The sequence below is a fragment of the Ischnura elegans genome, chromosome 4, assembly GCF_921293095.1.
Source record: "Ischnura elegans chromosome 4, ioIscEleg1.1, whole genome shotgun sequence".
Classification (NCBI taxonomy): domain Eukaryota; kingdom Metazoa; phylum Arthropoda; class Insecta; order Odonata; family Coenagrionidae; genus Ischnura; species Ischnura elegans.
Window position 1 is genome coordinate 114,838,294 of NC_060249.1, and position 26,394 is coordinate 114,864,687.

A 26,394-nucleotide genomic window follows, 5' to 3' on the forward strand; every position below is an offset into this window, starting at 1 on the left:
CCGATGGGGATAGAATTAATATCCCTGAAGGAGAGAAGTGAAAGGCCTGGCATATAGGGTTGCTTTTTTATTACTTCACGGGAGAGGGACTGGTGGACTGTTAAGAGGAAAGGTTATATGGACAGGAAGTTAAGAGGATTACACTTGAGGAAAGAAGTAAATGTCAATTCCGTGAAATTAAAAAAAAATGTTCAAAAAATGTTCAACGACCCTATATCGTTAAAAAATATAAGGATTTCTACGCGCATTTTTGAGTGGTGATTTCGTTTAAAAATAGACATTTTTCTATAATATCTCTAGAATTGGAGATGGTTCCTTGTAGGTACACCTATAAAAGATTACAATTAAAATGTAAATTTATTTTAACTTCGTAAACGAAACTTTGTCCTACTTCCGCCGTATACTTTAATTATCATGATCGGCATAACTTTTGCTGGACTGAAGCATCATCAGACCTAACTAGATTAACCGTACATAAAGTACTCAATATTGTGCAATGTAGCAAAATATGGAATGTAATGTAATATCAGTAAGTGCATATTATGAGTTATTTAAATATTTACATATCATTGGCAAATGTAGAACTCTTTGAGAGTTGTGAATGGAACTTTCCACGAAGTTGCTGCCTCAATCGACACATTAATTTTAATTTGAGAAACTCGTTTGAGGTCCAGGATGGCATTGTAATAAAACGAAGTCATAAAATTAAGAACGTCAATATCCCAATTTTTGTGATTTATTTTAATTAGCGAAGTAAATTGAAATAACTGAAGAACAACCACGTTTTACTGAAGTAAAAGGTTTTTTATTGAATGAAAATAATATGCTAGTGTATTCCATTCCATGTTCGACTGAGAATTAAAAAAAACTCACTGACCTTTCCATTGAGAATTGTCCGAACTATACGTATGAAATGAGTGACACTCTAATAGCAACGTAATTCTTCTAGCATTAGTAAGCGACACTCTTCTAGCAATGTCGGCCAAAGCATTGGGAAATAGTTGGTTGAAGCCATAATATATATGCAATAATTTCGCAACACCATAATAATCATGATAAAAATAAAATTTTACGATGCTTATTTTAGATTTATATTTTTCCTTTGAGATCGGGACTTATCTTGAACTGGTGAACATTTTTTTCCCTCAAAATTTGGTTTTATTATGTCCTTCCCAGATTCACGGATGTCATACGAAAGGGTGAGAAGCTAAGGGGTGCAAGTGATGATTTTTCTAAATAGAGCTGGGTAAAGACATTGATAGAAGAAGTATACAAAACCTTAGTGGCCAAGGGATTAGTGAGTCTCTTTTCTGTGCTGATATCGAGTGGATAATCAATTGCACCGCTAAATAATATCTATCTAATCTCGTTTGTTTTCTTTGCCTTATTTCTGTGCCTAACTCTGTGCAGAAAAAAAAATCCCTTGCACCCCGTGGCTTCTCACTCCCATGCACATGAAAGAAAAAGTTCAATTATTTGTTAAAATAGGCGAAATTATTTGTTTTGAGTCGTTTGGTCACGACCGTCGGGTCTCATTAAAAGGGAGGGAGAGGGGCGTCAGCAGAGGAGGACCCACGGCAGCCAGTCACTTCCTGCATCTCGCGCCGAGGGAAACATCCCAGGCATGCACTAGCCGCTCGCCCGGTGAATGAAACCTCTCCTGCTTGTTGTACGGGAGAGAAGGGGTGGAAGGGGGGGGGGAGAAACTGGATTTTCTCTCTCTCTCTCTGGAAAGAGGCAGCACCGTCGACCCGAGCGAAGGAGTGCCCATGGTAGAACGTTCTCCGCCTGCACGAACCACCAGCAGGCTGACTGGATGGATGGAGCCCTTGGCAATACGACACAACAAACATCGCAGCAGTCGAATCAGCGCCAACGAAGCCGCCAAAATATTGTATTCGCCTAGCAGTTATTAAAGTCATTTAATGTTCGGAGGAAAATCGAATTCTCACACCAACCGTTCGGCAAAATATCTCTCTTGATTTATCGTTTCTATCGGACCTGGAAATACTACAAATGACATTTTGAATTAGGGCTCAATTGGAGTGTGCCACTGCGAAAATTACGACCATAACTAAATAAATTTCATAATATAACTCTGGAAATATGAGGATGCAAAAGTAATCTATTATTATGCTTCGAATTTGAATCTGATTCCTCCGGATTAGGCGGATAAGGCTTAAGCGAATTACTCCATTCACACGTGCATTCCATTTGTTTCATGGTTGAATGCAGTATCAGTCAGGAACTGAGCATAACTTAAACGGAATCAGTATCGGTAAATATGATCCTTGGACAGAAAACAAGCTCATCTGTATAAAAATCAGAGGATACGTCGTTTAAAAAAAAACATGAATAATTTTTGGGTCGGTGATAGAACCTATTCGAGGATTAGACTTCTGTATTCCCATTTCAATATGAGGGAAGCTCAACGAGAAAACAGAGGTAAGATTCCGTGAGACCTTTGATGAAATTTAAATATGAGTTTTAAACGGGATATTGGTAGAAAATTGAGGCAAAAAATTTTCATGAAATTTTCGTGACGCAGAACTAAGTGTATTGATTACTCCTTCGCCAGTAAGGTGGTTTCCTATGTTTTTATTGCCAAAATCGAAAGATTATTACTCCTGGAGTACGTATTTCACGCTTTTAGGTTTTTAAATGATCTATTTTTCGCGATTAAATGAAAAAAGAAGATTTTCAAGTACGCGAAAACGCGACAGCTAAGTGTGAATGCTGGGAAAAACCCGTGTGACGTCATTCTGGTTCATGCTGCCGCCTTGTGAGGCCACCTTGGTGCGAGGCTATGAGCGCCGCTACAATGCAGGCTTGTAGCAGGTAGCAGAGTACCCAGCTAGCAGGTAGCGCTTGGCTTAAATAAGGATTATTAATACCCCATCAAACGAACCGACCTTAGGCAATTTTGCCTAAGGTCGGTTCGTTTGATAGGGTAAGGCATTTCAAGTGATTATTAAGAGATGTTTAACAGAGCTCTGTAGCTCATGCATGCACTGGCAATCTCAGACGATGTAAAACTCCTGACTACTCGTATAGCATCTAGGTAACTGTGACGTCACGTGGATTGCCATCACATGGGCGCAAATCTGGCCTTTTTCAAATGAGGTTAAAATTGACCATTAACATTCGTCTAAACTGGGATTTCTGAAACCAAATACTTAGTATATTATGAATACACTAATGGGAAGAAACGAATCGCAACGAATGCCTTTCGTTTTCTTTGATGAAGGAAACTACCCTATCATGCGTGAGTTTCGAACATTTTTGTATAAAATTAATCCACGTTGGATTAAATAAAAACACGTACTCGTGAACATCAGGGGGGAAATTAGGAGAACTTCTTTCCGGCAATTCCAAATATGTTAATTGCCTCTGGAGGCGAAATCGAGGTCAACGTCAAGTGGCAAATATCCGGGGACCAACAGTTTGGAAGCGGTTCTTGAAAGGGAAAAGTTACTCCGAGCCGGTCGATTTTGTTTTATTTTGCACCCCACAAGGATTTTTTAAAAATGGAATACTCTCTCTACTCCCTCCGACAATGAGTAGGAGTTGGCTAAACAATTTCCACTATTCCAGTGTAGATATTTGGGGGTTCTGATGCTATGGGTTCTGGAGTACCCATATATACCAAATATATACGAGGGATAATTGTACTCAAGTGCAGGTGTGACCGCGGATTGAAGATACTTGAGTATTCTTAAACAGTAAATAGTTAAATATTTCAATGTTTATCATTCTGATTTTTTTAATCAAACATATGTTCACGAGCAAAGGACGGAAACAGAATGTATATTCCATTACTTAAATACATTTCCAATTTATCTTCAAAATTCCACCCGAATACTCAAATTGACAGTTCTGAAATAAGTCTCCAATTGTAAGTTACGGAAAATAATTGCAAGGAGAGTCTCCCACGCCATGCTTTCCTTATGGGCAATACGGGTGGGCTAACTAGGGGTGTGGAAAAATGCTAATTCAATGTTATGGATTTCAATGAACTAATAAGTACATTATCTAAAAGAAATGTGGAGGGTTTTATTGTAATTAATAGAGTGCACCTAAGTACTGGTGTGTCCGCGGATTGAAGATACATGAGTATCTTTGTCTTGGGACTAAGGTACTTGCTCAAACAAATACATGGGATTCATTTCACGCCACCTCGGCCTTGACTTGACTAATGTCGATTAAAATTGATAAATATGTTCGCCACTCCAAAGAAAAATACCATTTGAATCGTTTTTCTATTCTCGAAAACAAGTGACTAACGGGGATTTTACAAATGGCGGTTTCCACGAACTCGGAATTTTTGGCGCCAAATTTTTTCGGGAAGTAATCGATGTTAGAAAATGTGAGACGGCTTCGTACGTGGCTAAATCCTTGAAAACTCGAAAATAATGGTAAATTATTTTTTTATAATATAAAAATATTCATCCTTAAACAGAAATAAAATTTAAATGCTTACGTTTGAGCAATTTTTTATTTTTTTATTTTCGTCAAACATACCTTCTACTACAAACCATATTATTTGGACAATCGCGTAGGGATTTTTTATAATTAGTAGTGAAAATATTAATACCTCCTTACAGTCCATTTTTGGAGTCCATTCACTTATGAATAAACTTCCCATTTCCTTAGTTTTCACAGTTTAAATAAAGAATTTCTACATACGACTTTTTATGATACTTCGACGACAAGGTAACGAGGTAGAAAAGATACTTGGGTAAAAATTTAGTAATAGTGGGTACCTATATATTTGGTGAGGATACCTCCAGCAATAAACTGATAATTTCTGTCCAATATATCTCGTTACTTCAGGCTTCAAATCATTGTGCGCCCAGGGGCAAGTGGTGGCAATCATTTAAACACCAGTGCTGTATTCGCCGAGGTGCACAAGTAGGCATTCAGTATTCCTTTTCGGTCGGAAGGTGGTCATTAGTATCCTTGTCTATGTTCTTCATTAGGGCTTTCAAGTACCTGAATACTGGACTGTATTCCAGTACACTTGGAACATTCCTCCCTTTAGAAGCACGACGAAAACGCGTCGTCGCGAAGCCGGAAAAAAATTATTTAAGGTCGGTCAAGTTCTAGTCGTGAGCTCGCAGGATGCAGACCATTTCACGATGAGGCATCTCGCGAAAAAGAAACGGTTCTAATTAGCAAGCGTCCGGAATATCCGCGCCGCGCCCCAAATATCGGACACGCCTCACGATTTTTACTTTTCACAAGGCAACAGAAAAATCAGCATTCCGCCCCAATCTCCTTTAAATTACACCTCACGCCCTCTATTGTAATTCCAACGGAGATTTATAGCACGAAACAAACGTGGGCGGTCGCATCCATTTTCACCGAACCCCGTGAAATATTCAGGGGTGGTAAAATACGAACTTAATTTCGTAAATTTTTATTTTTTTAATTTAAGGTTCGCCCGTATGTTTTTTTCTGTTTCTCCTACAGTTCAAGAAAATGGCTTACGGAAAATATAATAGCAAAACATCAATCAGATAAAAATAGAATATAATCAAGGCTGAGCAACAATATTTAATCTGTTTTCAATACACGAACATTTTAAATAATTATCTACCATATCTAAAATTTTATTTGCAGAAAGAATGTTATTTATTGTAGAGTTGACGAAGCTTAATTTTGTAATGAAGTTATGAGGTACAGTAAAGAGGGGAATACAAAAAGGTGGGTATACTCATTTTCACACGCTGTTTGGAATTCTAATAGATCTTCTACTTCTGTTGGCAGCCATGGGGCTGATTTGTAGCAACTTCCCATTCATATGTGTTCTCCGCAGCTGGAAATATGATGCTGTTTTCATGTCTCTCATGATCTGATTGATTTATGCAAGTGGCGGTGGTCTTCCTCTTGTCTTCCTTCCATCTATTGTCCCTTCCTTCAATGACTCTTTCTAGGGGCTATTATGTCCAAGAGGATGTACTATCATATTTGTTCTTCTTTATCTAAGGCTATTCATAAAGCTTCTCCTTTCTCCAGCCCTTCTGAACCCTTCCTCGTTTGTTACATGATCTACCAAACTGATCTTAAGCACCTTTCTCTCTTCCCTTTCTCCTCCAGCTCCGAGCCTCAAAAGCCATGTACACTTTTCCTCTTCCACATTTCTGACTGTGCATGTTTCACTTCCTTATAAAGCCAAGATCCGAACATGCGTCTTCGATAGTCTTTCCCTTACTTTGAGGTCTGTATTTGTAGAGGTAAATAGATTTTCTTTCCGGAATAGGCACTCTTTGCTTAAATAACTCTGCTTCGTATTTCTCCTTTACTTGTTCCGTCGTACGGTATCAGACTAGCCAGATATCCATATTCTTTTACATCCTCCATTCTCTTATTTTAAATGTATACTTATGGTATGGTATGTATACTTTCTTTGAACTTCCTTGTCCCGACTGCATATTATTAATTCTGCCTTCTTTTTATTAATTTTCATGTTAAATTCATCTTTCATTGCCTTATTAATTACTTGAACTCAAATAGATAAAATAACCAAAATCGTTTCCATGGTTTTAGATAATGTTCATTATGAGGGTCGCTTACTCTGAAGAGTTCTTTTACTGCTGCAATGATAAATGCAAGCGATGACTCCTGCGTGGTTCAATGCCACCTCCGAAGGTCGTTTAAAATAGTGTCGAAACACCCACAGTTTCGTTACCCAGCAACTGCAAATTCATCTCATCTCCGTGAAAGCGAAATCTTTCTGGAGTCTCGATTCGCTAAACGGACCCATATCCGTTATTTTTTTCACCAATTTCTATCCGACCATGAAGCGGGCTGAAATGTTGAAGAATCTCTCTAGGTCAAAGAAAGCGAGACGAAACGACAAAGTTGTGCGGGTAAGGGCGGAAACAAGTGTAGCTCAGTCACTCAGCGATTCAACCCGATGGTTGAGCGTGGTGCGATGTATGGCAGTTAGAATTGAATTTGAAAAAATGCGTATTATTGAATTTATGGAAGAATAAAACTCCCCATAACATAGCTTTATCATACGGTTCACTGATGCAAGCCTGACTGGTTCCAAAACTTTTTTGTCATTTTCTGATCACAAGGCATTCTAAAATTGATAGACTGAAAACATTGGGCTCATTTACACTAGCTTTATTATATGGGGCACCCAATTAAAGACAGTTGAATCCGTGAAATATCTAGGAGTTAGAATCAATAATGATCTATCGTGGAATAAACATATTCGAGAAATAACAGGTCAAGTTAATCGTAAAATGGGTTTTCCTAAAAGAATATGAGGAAAGTGCGGCGAAAAAGTGAGAGAAATTAGCTACTTCACCCTCGTTAGACCCCATTTAGAATACGCTGCAAATGTTTGGGACCCTCATGAAAAAGGCTTAACAAAAGAGTTAGAATGCGTTCAAAGAAGAATTGCCAGGTACGTGAAAGGTCGTGAAGATAGTCTTGTTAGTGTAACTGACCTCTAAAATAAACTCGAATGGGAATCTCTGTCAGACCGTAGATTGAAAAATGGACTAAACCTTTTAGATAAATTCAAGACCAGTGTCTTTTCTTACGAAGTTAGCCGTATCTTACGGACGCCAAAACACTACGGAAGATCAGCTAGCATAAATAAAATAAGAGAGATAGACTGTGGAGCAGTCAGATTCAGAATGTCTTTTTTCCGCGATCAATAAGAGATTATAACGGCAGCGTTAGAACTCATTAATAGATTAGATGACTTGTAGTGTACCCTACTAACCTATGTAAAACTTTATGCATGTTTCTTAATTTTATCATTATTTCTAACACCATATGGTAGTACAATTTGTTAGTATGCGTAACGTTTTTTGGACCATGGGATGAACATGTAGGAGTCCGATAGGGTGGTTTCCTATTTTTTCATTGCCTAAATCGAAAGACTATTACTCCTGAAGTACGTATTTCACGCTTTTAGATTTTTAAATGACGATATCTATTTTTAGCGATTAAATGAAAAGTGAAAAATTTCAAGCGCGCGAAAACGCGACGGCTAAGTAGGAATGATGGGAAAACTCCGTGTGACGTCGTTTTGGTTCCCGCTGCCGCAAGTGAGGTGACCTTGGGGCGAGGCTTTGAGCGCTGATACGACGCAGGACGCGGACGATCGATGAAATTCGTGCTAAATAGGACATTTTATTCACATTCAAAATTGAGAAAATTCACGTCATTGCCATGCTGTATTATAAGATAGTTTTCAAAAATTGATATGATATGCTGCCCATTGAATTAAATAGTTGAAACCTCCAACAGATTAAAGAAATTTCTCAGATTTTTATTGCTGAATACTTCATCAGTTTTACAAAAACTTATCATTTTTAGTATTTTTTTTCATAAGATTTAACAACCCCTTGAATTTAAATAGATACGTTGCACCTTTTGTACTAGCGAGGAAGAAGCTGGCGAAAAGGGAAAACTTCAGGATAAATTATAGAGGAGAAAAAACATTTACTTTGAAAAGCTATTGAAAAGAAGAGTATCAATTATCGGAGTACAGAGAAGAAGATGTCAACATATTTAAATGAGTAAAGAAAAATGGGATGCCAAGCAGGATTATATATCCTCTACTACATTACATGTGCTTCAAAAGGTAGGACATAATCTTTATTCGATGAAGCTGAAAAAAATACATGATTTGCCTAGAAATGATGTTTGGAGTCTACCTGAAGAGATGTTCTGCAAAGTGTGGTACACGACGAAGGAATTTCACACCAGCCAAATATGTTGATGACAATGCGTGAGACTGAATTGAAATAAATTTTCTATTTCCACATTTACAAAGTATAAATATTAACCACAATTATGTGTCCCGTTAAAATAACTATATCCTACAGGTAGTTATCCCATGTAATAAGCTGTTACCGGTAAAAATTGGCTTTTCCTAAGAACTTCAACCGATTCAGGCGTGATACAGTGGAAGTTCGACCTATTTGAATAAAATTTAATTGCATTTCCCACGATTATTTTAATGAGTACGACCCGTTTCAGCTCACTGAGTCGTCATCTGGTACATTTCATTATCATTTATTTTTAATTGGTCTTTCCTCATGATGCACGTGCTATCTTGTACGTATTTCCACTCCAGTTAAAAAGAGAATAATTAATTGGAATCCTCTCGATTTCACTGCTCTCGCCAAGCAAATTGGAAGCGGGATTGCGTCGATAATGAGTGTGGGTGGGGCACGGGGGGATATTGGTCAGCAGGGAAAGGAGGCCCACTTTTTTCCATCTAGAGAGATCCAGCTCCTGACAGGAATAAAGCAGTCAACTCACTCATTCCCCCGAAAGCAAGCGACCTTGAAAACGCAGCGACCTTGGAAAACATTCCAGTTCTCCAAGTCGTGAGCAATAAAGGATATCCAGAAAGATCTAAAAAAAATGACGCCCGTCTTAATGATAATGAAATATACACTTCCAATTTTTTCAAAATCCTTTGCCGCCTCTAATCATAAATTAAGTCACCTCTGGAACTACGAATCTTTTCTAAATTTCAATTACAGATACCCTAAACGTTACATTTACCCTTACCATATCCCAAACCCCAAATAAACGTTAAAAAAAATTACATGCCATGACTCAATCGATCATAAAAAGACAGCGATTTTCAATTTTTGCGAAAAAAATTTTCCGTGGAAAACTCAAGAGACAACCATTGGGCTAGGAACGGTGGAAAAACAGCATCAACAACTAATACTACTCGGATTTAGACTTTTAAGTTTCTCAAGAGGCGATAAAAAATGCCCTAATTCCTTTGGGATATTTTTACGCTAGTTAAAGCTGAATATATTTATTTAAGTATTCTACCGATAAAGGTAGGTTTCCATGGAGTATTCAAGAAGTGATCAGGGAGCCTTCCTTTCCTTCCAGCACTGCCTTCTTTAATTCACTGTAAGGCCTACTCCCTTTTAATTTACCTAAAAATCCTATTCTTTTCCTTCCCCTCCCTCGTTTCTCTAACATTCTACCCTCTAACACCATTTTCAAAGCTGAATAAGGTTTTTAAAATTTTTTTATTTTTTATTTTAAATTAAATAAGTTTTAAAATGTTAACCATTTTCCTTGACCAGAGTGGACAAATGATTTTTCCTCAGTGGAATTTTTGCGCTATAAGTGCACTTTCGGGTGACTGTGTAAAGGTACACCGCTGGCTAGTCCTCTATCATTTCCATGATTACTGAGTAGGGAGCATCTACACTTAAAAACTACACCGAAAGCCGCCTCAATAGGTGTGCGTCGGGGGGTTTTAGAACGAAAGAAATTAACAAATAAAAGGGAAAGTTTAAAGAGTTTCCATAAAAATGAAGCTAACCATGGAAAAAAATACTTAATTTTCCAATTCAAATGCGTTTCCAGTTAATTTGGTACATCTCTAGATAAACGGAGGCAATGCTTATCAAACAGTCACCAATTATTTACGGATATAATAAATATTTCGACCTGACAATTAATCACGGGGCTTACGTAATTTCATCATCCAAAGATAGGATAATTCAATGAAATAATACCAGAATGCTTATAATGTCTATCCGATTTTTATACTGTATTATTTCAAAAGAACTGGTTGGAGCGAGATAAATACTTAGCAAATTCCATACGTTTTAAGTTCAGATATGTTAATCTAGGTTTAAACATCTCCATTGCCACATGGAATCGTTCGTGACGTATTTTAAGACGTTAACCTTTTTTTGCTGGCTTGATGAACAGCCGCTGATGGTGGCACTGGACGTTAATTGATCTCAGTAAGCATGCAGGAATGCTTTAAATACGTATATCCATACCCTTCCGTGCAATTTCTTTTCTTCATGCAATCTATTTAAGTGCCTTATTTTTCATTACCGAAGATCTTAAGAAGAAAGGTAAGGAACTTACGTGAAACCATATTTTTGCGCCATCACAGGAAGCCACTTCTCCATCCACGGCGTCTCTCCGACTGAGCCCGCTTAGAAAGCATCTCCACCTAAAGAAAAATAAGATAAACAGTAAAGGCATTGAAACAGCAATCACTGGCCTGTAAAGAGCCCAAATTAAAAGCACTTTTCAAAAACTACTATAGCCGCGCATCATGTAGTGGAACACAATGTTGGGAGTCATTGATTTCGCATCAATGGAAGCCACAACATAGTTATATTATTGTCCTCACTGAAAAATCTGCACTAGATTTTCGGTATCTTTCCCAATGCCCTTAGTACATCTACATACCGCCCAGAAAACCGCCTAAATGGGCGTGTGGTGGGAGGTGTTATGACACCAGCAATTAACAAATAAAAATGAACTGTTCAAACGAAATTATGCCTACCATTAATACGCTAATCGAAATGAGTAAGCATAAAAGAATGCTTTAAATAGGTATGTACACACACTTCCGCGCAATTTCTTTCCTTCATGTAATCTATTTTAAGTGTCTTATTTTTCATTCCCGAAGATCTCAAGAAGAAATGTAAGGAACTTACGTGAAACCATGTTTTTGCGCCATCACCAAAAATGAAATGTTCAAACGAAATTATGCCTAGCGTAAATTAACGTCCTTTAATGTTCGGAGGAAAAACAAATTCCCATTCCAATCCGTTCGGCAAAATATCTCTCTTAATTTATCGTTTTTGTCAGTCCTGGAAATAGAGAGGGGTTCTAACCCATTATAACCCAATGTAGCTTCTAAGAAACATCAAAAATGCGTACATTTTCTGCTCTATTCAGTAAATATCAAAACTACGCATTATTTGTGGTGTAAATTCGATACATCCACTGTACAAACGCTCAATAATCGCCTACGAATCAAATCCGCTCGATTTGATTCAGTGGGCGATTGTTGAGCGTTAGTGCAGTGGAGGTATCGAATTGTAATGACGAAATATGTAGCTGCCACGATAATCATGATTGAGTGCAAAATTTTCAAGTTTTAAAACTGAAAAATCTTGAAATTTGATTTCTCCCAGAAGCAGCTCTGGGTTACAAAGGGCTAATAAGATGTTCTTCGTGCCGCTCTGAAGGATATCTATTCTCAATTACTCAATCAATGTAACAATTAGCCTTGCGCGCAGCCTCCGTGGCTCTATGGAGACCACACCCTCGATCTTCCCGCGAATTGACTCATCTCCTCCCGTCTGTTTCCGATCCCTCTCGTCCTCACCTCACTCAGACCCCTTGCGGTCATCCGCGAAACGACAGGATGCTTTTATTTCACCTGACCGAGATGAAAGATGTTAACCATTGTGTTCACCGCTTGATTTAGAGCTAGCCAGCCAATTCGAAAGACAAAAAGCTATCACTATCAGGTTTTCCTTTCCATCATCTATAGTTGTTTATTTCTGTAAGTGACACAAAAACCAAAATCTCTAATAATGTGGTCAATAGATTGTAGCGTCCCATAAATACAAATTTACAAAACGGAAGTTGCGAAGCGTGATCGAGTTTTTCCACGGCAAATAATGTTAGCTCCCGGTGAAACCCAGCAGTAGTTCAATTTGAAGAGAAATTAGCTTCCATGAATATCGGCGTTTACCATGACAACCCATTTGTAATCAGGATATGTGAGTAATAGTGTAGATACGAGAAACGATTGGGAATTTTTCTCACAGATTACAATGGATTTGCCTATTACAAATTTTTATTGACATATATGTGAAATTAATTATACGGGGTTAAATTTTAGGCTGTTTTAAAGGTATTTTCTATATTTTTATGTAGTTTTAAAAACACATGATCATTTGTTTATCTCTAAATTTTTTTCTGATTTATGGGAAAAATTCTCGTCTTGTCCAAGGTTTGACTCGAGATTCGACGATTGTGTCTCTACCCTATTGTTTCCTGTAGCTATCTATCTCTTCGATTCCCAGTGCCAAGTTGGCTTCCTATCAGAGTCCGATCACATTTGCGATAGCATCCAGACGAGATCGCACCCTGCATGAAGATAATCCTGATATATGGAGAGAACATGCCGGAAGACCGAGATATCTCCATCAGCCTCTCCTTATCAGCTCTAAGGTTCGATTCCAAGTTCAAATGTAATCGGAAGAACAATTCAAGGATGAGATTTAACGAAAAATCGACCTTTCTTGACGATCTTCAGGCCAAAATGAACTTTCTTAACGCCAAAATAAACAATATTTTCGCGTTATCCCCAAAATTACTTGTATTATCGAATGTGTGAAATCGTTGGTGCTTGGTTGTCTTTGGATAATGGCTTCTATATTATGAATTAGTTTCATAAAAATCTTTACAGCTGCACAAGCAATTAGGATCACGTCATAATTTAAAGTCCGCTCTTTTAACCTATATCCGCTGCTTTTAATCGAAAAACTGCCGCAAAAACCACGCATCATGTATTTTTGATCGATCTTCAAAATATTATTAGTGAGTATAAAAAGTGGGTGTGTCATCATAAGAATACACTCTATGTTTACATTCTCAGCAATAGTAATGAGCCAACAACGGTCTAAACATGAACGCATAAAAGCATACATACTTAATATTGGAATTCTAAGATAGGTATACTGCAGCCCTCCAGGCCAGTGGCGCAGCGAGGGGGGGGGTTTGGGGGTTAAAAACCCCCACCAGAGCTCAGAGAAATTTTTAAGATTAATCCATTTTACTTAATTGGTTTGATATTACTAATAGAATAGTGTAAGGATTAATTAAATATTCCTCTGAAAGCCGTAAAACTCACCATTTTGAACCGTTTATCTTAAAATTCCGCAATTTATTAATCTCGCACTTACTGCTAATCCTGGTGGGTATTCCATACCCCCTCACACCCCGACAGGGGCGGATCCAGGATTTTTTTCTGGGAGGGGCACAAGCAAGGCCGTATCCAGGATTTTGTTCTGGGTGGGGCACAAGGATACCTCGCAATACAAAACGAATGCAATGATAATGGGACCGTATTAAAAATCTTGCATATTTTTGAGGGTCTGGGGGGGGGCACGTGCCCCCGTGTCCCCCCCCTGGATCCGCCTATGCACCCCGGTATTAGTTGCACCCAAACCCCCCCCCCCCCAGCCTTAATTCCTAGCTGCGCCCCTGCTCCAGGCCATATACTTTTTAACTTCCCTGAGGCTCTTATTCCCGGCAGGTCGGGCCGCCGCCGGGACACAGGAACTTATCCCGAAACGCCCTCCAGCATGGAAATCTTTGGCGTCCGAAACTGACAAAATTTACTGTCAGAATACCAACATTGAGCTGTTAACTTGGTATCAATGGTGCCTCATTTAACAGCATAATAAACACCGCATTGAGTAAATAAAATAATAATTTAAATAAATGCAATTCCATCCGGTAAGATTCAAGAGCGTAAGGTTTAAAATTTCAAAATTTATTTACAATATTTCACACCCCCAGGACTCCCGGTAGTCCTGCATAGCGCTGGCGCCCTTTGGCCGTGGCCTTCCACCGCCGGTCTACAAGGCCGGGATTCGATTTCGATTTGGGACCACTGTGGCCTTCCACAGTGGTCCCAAATCGAAAAAAGCTGGCCAAAATTAATTACGCCGTTGTTATTATGCATATATTTGACCTAAAGGTTTATGCCCATTGTTTTTGATCCGCTTATTCTGAATTTATAATTATTTTTTATGTATTTGCAATACTTTTATTGTTATATCACATTTTGTTTAAGCAATTAATTTTTTTAACATTAGAATTTGAGATTATCCACGCGATAGTAAATACAAATTATACATCTCATAAAACTGGATTAGTTATTTATTTATATTAGGGCGCGCCCTAAGAAGGAGTCCAGCACGGGCCTGATTCCCGGTATCTTTCTTGATCAGTCCAAGGTACTTGTTCCTGATCTTCGCCTGGGGACTAATACTTTAATTTTTCCTTCCATTACGTTTCTCTCATAGCTGCTGCGTCTCATCAAGAAGTCATTCCACCGTGTTCTTCCTTCCTTCCGTGGCTTTCTCGATCCATGGTGTCCTTTCTTCGACTATTCTCGACTATGTACCTCTTTAACTATGTTGTATTTTGCATGTAACATTACATTAGCTTTCACTCAGTAGGTTTTCGCAGGTTTTTCACGCCCCCCTTCTTGTGTGGGCGTTTTCCTGCAGTGGATTTTTTCGCTGAAGGATATTACACCCTTATCCTCATGTTTTTTCCCACAAACAGAAATCTTTTTTACACAAAATTTTCACATATAGTTGTTTATATTCTGACATTTCACAAACAGTGTATATTGTATTATCTTTGTATTGTAAACGTTTGTCTACCATTTTTTATCGTGCTTGCATTGACGTTATCGAGGGGTTAGGTGGAAGAGGGGACTTTTTAGTCTCAACCTGGCCCGAATAAAGGCATTTTATTATTATTATTCTCCTCCTTATGTTTCACCCTGTCCATCCATTTTATCTTCGGCCTCATCCTCCAGCACTAGTACTCGAAGTTGTCCATTATTTTTTGATCGCTTTTTCCGATGGTCCAAGCTTCTGAACTAATGAGTGCCACAACCCACACGAAATTTTCACGCGCTGTACACTGGTCTATAGTCTTTTATGTTCTTCAACCTTTGTGAACCCATCAATGATGTTCCATCGAAACGTTAATATCTATCGCTGAAGATAAAGTTAGTGGCGAAAGAAATTGCCATTCATTGCTACCGCATAGTATCGTACCTTGATACCGTTTGCTTTTCCTTCTTTTGTGTTCCAAACGAGAACTTGAGCCATATGACCGGATGCAGAAGACCTCGGCCTTCGTCCTTCCGACATTCATCAAAAAAGGGGCAAATCTCAGGAAGATACACTCGAGACAATGCGCCAAGATCGCCATGCACAGATCTGTCAGCAGAAGAACAAAAAACATTGGAAGTCGTCGATCCCGTGTTCTTGCTCCTTATCGCTCGAGATATGCATCGCGACATCACTCAAAATCAAATATCTAACAACCTTCGCGCCGAAAAACGGTGTTTTCCTTTTCAAAGCGACGTTTTTGCATCAGCATCCAATCATTGCTACGTCAGAGCCTAAATCACACCATCATTTTTTCCATCTCTTCCGAGCGATCGCTCCAATGATGGCGGAAAAATTATTGTTTCACGCAATCATTTTCGTTGATTTCCCCAGGGATGGATGATCCCGTCCCTTTTTCCGTCGTTGAAACCATCGCTCGAACCGTCGCACAGTGGGCGGAAATCGGAAAAAGCCGGACAAAATTACAAAATGGCTTTTTTTGAGTTATTAACTTGAATCTTTGCAATTATACTCAAAACTGATTATCGGAGAGTATAGAAGGTATAAGAGTTTCAGCTGGTGTCTTTCTGGTAGGTCTTTTTGTATGAGTCCCAGGAAAATAACTCACTTTTTCGAGATTTGAACGCTTTTAATAGAAGCATGGTCTTCGCTCGTATCCAAAGAAAACGAAATGAACTTCAATGAAACGTGCACTTACCTCGGCTGAAAAACCTCCAACATCTTCACCATAGACCATTTGAGAATCGGCGTCTTGAATCAAAACATAAAAACGGTGAATGCTGAGCATTAAAACCCATAAAGCTTCAATAACCCTACCGCGTCGCGGCTAATCCAACTCCCAACGCGCGGAGACGAACCCTGCCGCGCGATCGAAAAATCGATGTAATTTCCGGCGACGCAAACTTATTTCAAAGATAACTGCATAAGCACCTCAATAAATCTTTGAAGAATGTTCTTATATAAGTTACTCCGCGTGAATTTGCCGAAAATCCATTTGAAACTCTACCTAAATGTAAAACTTTGACGAAAAACAGTGTCCGCCATTTTGTAACTGCACGGTAACAATTTATCGATGATATTCTTTAAGATTAAAGAAAAAACCCTATGCCAACAGATTATGTGGTTTTTTATTCCGCAAGAATCCACCCATAACTTCACCATCTACTTGCTTTGCAAGATTTTCAGAGAAAATTGAAGACGGGCGTTTTTATGGAAATTTGTTCACGTTTGAGCCTCTGTATCTCAGTAACGGGTCAGATCTTTGTCAAATAAAGTACATATCCATAAATTTCAATCAGTTTTGAGTATAATTGCAAAGTTTCAAGTTAATAACTCAAAAAAAGCCATTTTGTAATTTTGTCCGGCTTTTTCCGATTTCCGCCCACTGTGCGTCGCGTCGTTGAAACCATCGCCGAAACAGAACGTCCGACCGCTAAGAGCGATTGTAACGCCACGCTTGGTTTTTAATTGAATGGCAGTTTTAAATACGGAAATTATAATAATAATACAGTGGAACCTGGATAATTTTAACTTCTTTAATTCGAAATATTCTTTGATTCGAATATTTCTCTTGGTCCCTAGCATTTTGTGTTCAAACAATGCTAAAAATCGTGGATAATTCGAATTTTTGGTGAGTCAAATTAAGGTATAAATTATAATCTGCGACTCAAAATAATTGTGAATCCATCGGAAAATATGCTTCACTAATGCCAAAAGGTTTGTGCTAGACAAAATGCTTGCCAGTGCAGAGTCTGATGACTCATGATGAGTGTACTACGCTATGGCATCTTGTCTAAACGTATACGATTACGAGTTACGTCGGTAGTGGACAGCAGTTCAGATGTTGCTGAGGACATTTTAAGGTTAGAATAAAAACGTTACTAGTAATATTTCAAGAGTGCCAATTTAATAAAGGGTTTTGATTGGAAATGTGAATTTTATTGTTTTGTCCCAATTCATTAAGGACTTCTTTCATTCGAATGTTTGGATAATTCGGAATTTTTAACTGGTTCCTTGATTTTCGAATTATCCAAGTTCCACTGTAATAATTTATTTACTCCTACATTTTGATTTTGCAGCTGATTAACAGGATAACAAATAGAAGTTAGGTGGTCTCCAAGGTCATAGGACCAGAATTGAGCCACCATCAAATGCCAAAAATTTATGCCAAAAAAAAAAGAAAATCATAATGCAGAAAATAATACTCAGTAGTGTTTTAAATATATATCATCAAAGTAAATGTTCAATTACATCTTGTGAGAAAAGCCAGTCTTTGGCAAGTATTTAACATTTTATTTGATGATTTAATTATTTTAATTTTAGCGGGCAGCAAAGGAAATAGATACCTTTGGCCCCATGTAAAGAAAACAACGTTTATATAATGTTAACCTTGGTCTGTTTGTTACTACGCACGACTCACTCCTTAAATTATATCTGTATTTATCACATCCACTCGGCATATTGCCATTTCTGGCAAAAGGAAATAGAAGGGATAGCTTTAAAAATTTGAAACTAAAAAAAAATTAAAGGACAAGGAGCTTGTGGGGACTGGTTTAATACTTCCTATTTTAATAGTGTCATCTCCTCTCACAGATACTCGTGTTCCCTGACAGTTCTTGCCAAATCGCAATCTTGTATATCACAATAAATCACTGGTCGAAGTAGCCGAGAAATCACACAAAAATCTCTTGGTTATCATCGGTTTTCCAATAGGGGCTTTTGTCATCGATCCGCTGTAACTATTCAATGTTACTTACCTCTGAGATTCCGCTTTTTCCATGTCAGATCGCGTAATTGTCTTGTTTACGCAATAATGACTCATCGCCTTCATTACGAGGAACGCTCGTCGGAGAATGCATTCTTCCATCAGAGATGTCACACCCTGAGCTTGGTAGTAAATACCGTCAGATTAAAATGACTGGAGCAATTTTCGGATTTTGAGAATGCTGACAAACATTGGATATCGAAATTATTAGAGGATGAGGTTTCGTTTTTACAGAAAAACAATTCCAATTTGTGTAAATGATGAATGAGGGATGACGATGGTTTACATTAAAATATTATCCCTGAAAATATTTGGTGAAATATTGATTTACGCTTCATGGAAAAATCTGACAAAGTAACTACCATATTCAATAGCATGACCAATAAATTTGGTAAAAATTCTAGACACATTAAGTGGTGTTTCAAAAAATCTAAAATGGCTTTTGCATTGTTAAAAAAGAGAATCTAAGATTTCTTTACATGTTGTCCACCGCTGAAAGCCTTGAGTTACGATTTGAAGAAAATCATGTTCGCGGTACTTCGCGATATTTTTAAATCTAGAATGTGCGACAAAGTGGAAGGTGATTCCTATGTTAATGGCATTTACGGATCTAAAAGACATTATGTTCATGTTTAATGAAGAGTGTAACGAAGAAGTATGCCACTTAAAATCGCCACTGTTGTGAAATAAGAAATCGTTTAAAAATTCCCTGATCATAATCCATAGTCTTACTACTTGCAATGCACGCGAAAGCTTGGGAGACAATGGTCGAAACGTAGCAGATAACAAAAACAAATGCAAGGGAGGAATCCATGGAAACAATCCAAGTCACGAAAATCTTTGCCAGGTAATCGCTAATGTTAATGCCGTGAATAACGCTCAAGTTGTTGTTAGGTTTTACGAACGTCTTAACCTTTTCTCCAAGACTCTAGAAGAGAGATGAATTTTAAGAGATGGATTTGGATTGGAGAAAACATCAGCAGCATGTCTTGAAAAAATTATCTTCAAATGGCTTATCGCTGGGCCAAATTTGAGGAGAGTTTATTTATGAGCCATTCGATACCGCCACCTTAATGCGATATAACTCCACATCACGATATTAATAATTAATGACCACAGGCAACCACCGATAATGTTTCAGAATAGACAGAGAAATTGAGAAAAATATTTTTACAAGCCGTTTATTTAGTTATTTACTTTCTATAGCTCAAAATTTAGACACGTCCGCGAACAATGCGGAAGATAATCTCATTTTAATGATAATAACAAATAACCCTCATGAGATACTACGGAACGAACATTGTGGAATTTTCTTCCAATATTTTTCAAAACAACAATTACGAGGAAAAACACTGAGTACCTTTTACAAAAGGGCATTACTCCTAAAAAAAAAGTGGACTTTACTTGATAACATATTTCATTTTAGAAACATTAAATTTACTGGCACCTACTTATAATTTTCTGATTGATTTTTCTATCCATTTCTCGCCATTTGTTAAAAAAGCAGGTTTTTTTCTCTTCCTTCACAAGTCGAAATTAAAACTTCATCATTAATTTATACAGTATTATTGTAATTAAAAAAATAATAGTTTTCAACACAACAGACCATCCGATTATGCTAGTCTCGTCCGCTTCCATAGTGCGTAGAGTTCGGACTAAACGCACTCAGACTCTTTCTAAGACTTGCATCAAGAGAAAAAAATGGCGACGCATCAGGAATGCAAAGGAGTCGGAGAGGAATGCCAGCAATTAAAGCAGAGTGAAAAACATCCGAACGTGGTCGGCTTGCAACAGGGAGAAGGTTTAAATGGGATAAATTGGCTGCATTCGCGTCGCTCAGCAACGCATAACACGGAAACACGGAAGGCAACTATTTAAACTAGAGATGAATGACTGCTGGACTCTGGCGTAGATTACGTGAATGGAAACAATTCATTTCAAGGGGACGTCAGAGCACTTACGAGTTCCGGCGGACAACGAAATTTTCCGCGAAAACATAGTGAGCTAAGTCATGACCTGTTCAACAAGGGAAGTTATGAATGCTACCTTAGCGTTGTGGTGACATCTACAGTGTTGCCAAACTTGGTAATTCCTGAAGATGGTTTTGAAGTGAAAAAAAATTACCAGTGAAATCTAAATAATTATAAATATTTAACTTCATGCGCACATCCAAAAAATGGACTGCCAAAAATACCTTTAATGAAGAACAATTTTCAACACTTCGTTTTTCATCATTAACCTCTATCGTAGTTTTGGGAAATAATCTTTAACCTGGCAAAGCCGAATCAGGCTTAACATCGCGGTATCTGATAGCATTTATTATTTAAGAATATGAATGCAACACCGGTTTTTCTATGCCTACTCATTATTCAGTAGGTACTCTGTCCAAATTAGATATACCATAGCGTAATTTCAAGGGACAATAATGAGAGCACCCCATTTAGAAAAAGAAAAATCATGCATCGTCTCAATTTTTCACTGTCATATATTTTTTGCATTTCTACAAGGAACCTAAGTCTGGTTTAGACACAGCATGATGGTCCGGTTTAATAATGCATAATGAATCACAAATTCGAACGATTGACTTATGTTTCATAGACATTGAAGTCTTAAACGAAATAAAAATGGAATTTGGTGGAAATAAATGGGGCCACGTATATGCAACAAAAAACTTATATTTTGCCAAAACCATTCTACTACCACGCAATTTGCAGAGACACCAGGTATAACACTCAAATATGTAACATTAGAGCAAAAAAATGCATATATTTGAAGTATGTAGGAAAATTAAAATCATGGAAACCGCCTTCCATTCTCTTGTTAGGAATATTAGATAAGCAGCAATAGCTGACGAAGAGGTTTCTCTAGGTGCGCTGTGTTTTTTTTAAACCAGTAGTGCAATACTCCTTATTACACTTTTCAAACTTTTGACTAAATTCAATGCCTTTAGACCTCGGAGATAACCTCCACAAAAACCCCTTTCGAGGCCAATACTCTTCCGCCTTCTAATTTTCAATTTTATTGACTCTCCAATTAATATTTGAGCCAAGGTACCAACATAATTACAGTATATGTTGACTCATACTTTTCCGCGGCGTTGATTCGCACATGTATCCATGGCTTCTGTCTGTCATCTTTCTAAATTAGGGAACTGGCGCCTACATGCCCTATAAAAGTCGACGGAAAAAACCTCATCCCGACACTCGACCTGAAGACGCCGATTGTAATACCGACGAAACTGACGTCACCAATAAATCCCGCGCGGTGAAACTCAGAAGCCATGGAGACATCTGCATACTGACTGTTGTCGAAACCTGGTTATCTCACACACTAAGCAGTCTAGGCTCACCTAAATACCCCCTACGTTTTATAAAGCTCGTTTTCTGTGCCTCTGTCATGGTGTTTGTTATAGCATATGAAGGTGCTCCAGTTGATTTCTCAAGGTAGCTTCCAAGTAACGGATTTTTTTTGTTACTCTTCCTTCCTATCCGAGAAAATTGAAATTTTTGCTATTACCTTCATTTTTTTCGAGGCGAGTTTTGCAGTTACGATCGAAGATCTCCCAAGAGGGCAGCCGCTGCATAGCGTCACGCTGGGCAGATGCGTGTCACACTCCAATTGCGTCGGTCAATTCGCACTCCGGACGAGCGTGGCAGGGAAACTGTTGCGAGCTATTAAATCTTTTCCATCATCGCGAGCACACATGAACTTCTAGGAGGACGCAAAACACCCGCCCCACCGGACTTGCGCAGTCATATTTAAGTATTCGGTGAAATTTAAGGGCAACTCCCGTCAGTGATAACCTGAATCCACAAATTTGCCTTCTGAGAAATTAAGGCATGAGGAAACGTCAGTATATTTCACATTACCATTGGAGATGCGGAAATTTCAAGTGGAATGTTTTTTTCATGATGTTCAAGATATTTTGAGAGAGCTATTAAATCTTTTCCATCATCGCGAGCACACATGAACTTCTAGGAGGACGCAAAACACCCGCCCTACCGGACTTGCGCAGCCTAATTATTACGGCAGAAACGATCGCTTGGATTACATTAGGGAAATGACTGCAGAACCGACAGATTTAAGATTTTTGATTTTTTTCCGGTAATATTAGAGACCACAATACTTGCGATAGTTTAGCTCTAGGATACTTTGACTCCGACTAGGTAAAATAGGTTCTGCATGCGTAGTTTATAACCTATTATATTTGTAAATTGCAAACTATCTGCATGAATTTTATGGCATGCTATACTCATATATAACTCATGAATATATCACTTACTACGCTAGCTTTTCGTTTTACTACAACTATATAGTCATTTTATCTGCATGGTAGCATGTTTGTGACCTTAGCACTCTCGTATTTTCTGATCTGACACGTGTCCTTGCATCAGTGCCTGTGTCCGGAGAGCGAGTGATTAAAGGCTAGGATGAGTGCTGCGAGCCTGATGTGGAATTACCCCAGGGTGGTGGCTTACACGATGCATCTCAAGCGTAGCTGTAGATTTAATATACAGATAATTTTTAGGATAGTGTCTATTTAATTTACCCTGAAAATTTCAAAATGAAAGCCTAACTTTTAAACAAGCTGTACCGACAGAAAATGACCGGACCAGCGAAAGTGGTGCTTTATAAGTAAAAAGGACATTAAGGCCTCGAAAAGGATTTATGTGGACATGTATCAGCCACATGCATGATTCGCGCATTACTTCATTATCTAATGCACCGCAGATGATTGTAATATTCATGAGGAAATGTAGAGGTTTAGCCATTACACCTTCCATGGAAGCTTTTATGTACGACACTTCCATTCGTTTTGTTCAATTAATTATTGGCGTACACCGAATTGAGGCTTATATGAAATCAGGCAAGAAAAAGAAAGGACAAAATATATTCCGCAATTTACCATCTGGTTTCGTTACTATTCTCTCTCGTTTGAAATACCTTTTCGAGGAAATTGGCTTTCTTGCCGCGAATTTGTTTGTTTTTTTGTTGCAATGTCAAATTGTTACAGAAGGAAGGTTTAATAAAATTTCTTTGGTGTATAATATAAAACTATAATCAATTTATTAAAATCCATAATGTAATTTCCTTTATCGCAGCTATTTGTGTCTTTTGAAGCACAGTCTATATCTTTATATGACCTTTATGTAAAATTATGTTCTTTATCTAGAATTCGTTTCGACGAAATTGGTCAGGTGCCTAAGGATAGGTCTGCTCTCTGGCGCTTGATGATGTTGGATTCGGATTGGCTTGTCCGTTCACGCGCAATTTCCCTCACTTCTGATACATACTTTTTATTCCTCTAAGAGAGGTAGGAAAGTCAATGGTTTTAAATATTAATTTTCAATTAATAGTTTCACCACCTTACGTTATAACCGACTAAAATTCAGTTAATTTTTTTCCAAACAAAATAAGCGTCATATAGAGGGAGGTGAACCTTTAATATTGAAACATTTTCGGCTGTGGGAAGAAAAAAATAGAATTTAAAATGGGATTTTATCCTCGCTCCAATCTAGCCGTGATGAAGTCATTCCGCAGGCGTATTATAGGAAAATTGCTTTCTTTAATTTTTTCTTCGTGAGTGGCTTGATTGCGGAGGTCATCCTTTCCTCCTAAGAACTTCATTGTGGCGAGAGTTCACCTCGGAACTCTGGCAATTATTGACGCGGTGCGTTGACCTTTTACCTATGGTTTGAATATTGAATAAACAGAAACGATTCCGAGAGAAATTTCAAAGTATCGGTTTGTGATTAACAACACCTGCAATAGACGTCTGTAGATATTTAATTTTAAGGAATTTTGTACTGCATTCTGGTACGTTCAATCCTGTACACTGGTAAGTTTTGTAACAGTGTACAGGATCATTATATGTATATATTTTCGCTAATAAAGTTTTAATTATGGTTTTTCTTCTATTTTAGGTGAGCGCACTTAAGAACGAGTACTGGAACTATCTGATTGGGAGTCATTGGTTTAATGAGTAAGTAAGATGCATGCCTACCTTTCGAGTTCCCTATCCATCTCATTTCGTGAGGTTTCCATCAAGTTGCTTGTCCTAGAAATTGACCTAAATTAAGTTGGAAATGTTATACATCAGTTACTAACTGGTAAAATAACAGGTTACCATCAGGTAAACTAACAGGTAAAATATCTAACGCTGTCTTCATTCTGCGCATACTTAAATCATTGATCCCGAAAGAATATCCTACCTACGCATACTATACCTTATCCCAATCCCATGTTAACTATGGAATTGAACTATGGGGATACTCCCCAAATACTATGGGGATACTCCCCCATAGTTCAATTCCATTCTTATTCCAGACTTAAGTTTATTTAAAATGAAAAAAGGCAGTTATAGTTATTTCCTTCTCCCGCTCTTGGGATCACTGCAAAATTTTGTTTTCTAAACTTGGTATTTTCACCCTTTATAGCTTGCATATTTTTAAATGTCTGTTCGGTATGAAGGCTACTTTAAATTCCCTGGAGACTAGGGCCAGAGCTCATTCCCATCTTTCGAATAGGGGTGTTTTTGAGATCCTCTATTACTTCCTGAGGCAGGTCATGCAAACCTCTTAAAATTTAAATACCTGGCAATAATACAAAAATATATTCCCTATAGGATTTATATTTTCTGGATGTCAAAGGAATACATTTGCTATCGATTAAATCGTAGCAATACAATTTTAAGTGTCTCAGATAATAATAATGGAAATACATGAGTTATGTGAAATGGAGAGAATACTTGGGTGTTGCTGGAATTAATTATGCGCTATTATCCTTCTCTACTGTCTTATGTGGAGCAGATCGTGGGCTAGATAATAAGGGACTTTTTAGCACTGGATGTTTTACACCAATGATAATTTCAACTTACCCTGTGCTTGAATTGTCGGCAAAATTTTTTCAAAGAGAAAATCACTTGAATTATAATTAATTTACGATTTAGTAGTCGCATGGGCTCAAAAGAAATAAGTCTTGTAAAACGTTCTTTTTCAATGGCAGGCATAATGAACTCATGACTTTACTTATCAGGTAATGTGAGCGTAAAAAATATTTAAAATCTATCGATGTACTAGGTAAAATGAATATGCTCATAATTAGGAAATATTCTTAAACCTCAGCTTAGGTAACAGGGAATAATAAGTAACTGGTCGTCAGACAAAATAACTCAAATCTTTCCAAATTAAGGTGAGCCCTGAGATTATCTTTTTTAATTTTTTCCTCTCGTCCATTCCCACGACAAGTATACACGGAAATGAGACGTTCATGAGAGCTCCAGCTTCGAATATTGCCCTCGGCTCTTCGCTTGGGAAATAATGAAGTCGCTCGAGATAATCCCCATCGTTCGCGCTTGAAACTCATCCCCTGTCGTGACAGTCACGATCCCTATAAAATAAAATAAAACTCCCCGGACGTCCACTTGCAGGAAGCTCTTGAATCCCGGAAATATATATATTTATTCGAACTTATATAAGCACGATATAACTGGAGGTGAACCCTATTTAAGCACGTGCAACGCCAATCCACACGACACAGCTCCGTCTTTGACTCGTTCCGGAACAAGCTATTAAGGAAACATCACGATTTTCCTCCTAATCTAACCTTCTTTTTTTTTCAGAAAAAAATATATCTTTCATGGTTTTTCCGCGCATCTGACTCGGGGCGTATCGTGATTTCTATTAAATCCCTTATCCGGCCGGTAAGAGCTAAAAACTTTACGGGCGAAGATTTACGTAAAATAGCAGTTTGACTGGAGTCCCGGCGAAGGAATTCGCATGCGAACGAGGAGGTTTATGCAAAAATAGATTCGCCACCATGTTTTCTCCTCTAAACACATGCACTGATACAGTCCGAGATTACCTTAAGAGGTAGTCTTCCTGATTTCTAACGAAAGTCTTCCTCTCGGCGGAATTCCTG

The 26,394-nt window shown here is 38.0% G+C and overlaps 1 protein-coding gene across 2 annotated transcripts in view; it reads left to right on the plus strand.

Moving 5' to 3' along the window:
• LOC124157917 (hillarin) overlaps positions 1-26,394 on the plus strand; it is a 211,514-nt gene that overhangs the window by 67,090 nt on the left and 118,030 nt on the right. Inside the window, exon 2 of one of the 2 annotated variants that reach the window (XM_046533003.1) lies at positions 24,399-24,457. The exons of the other annotated variant lie outside the window; for it this stretch is intronic. The gene's annotated coding sequence lies outside the window, so the exon portion shown is untranslated. The remainder of the gene's footprint in view (positions 1-24,398; positions 24,458-26,394) is intronic. 2 annotated transcript variants of the gene reach the window in all.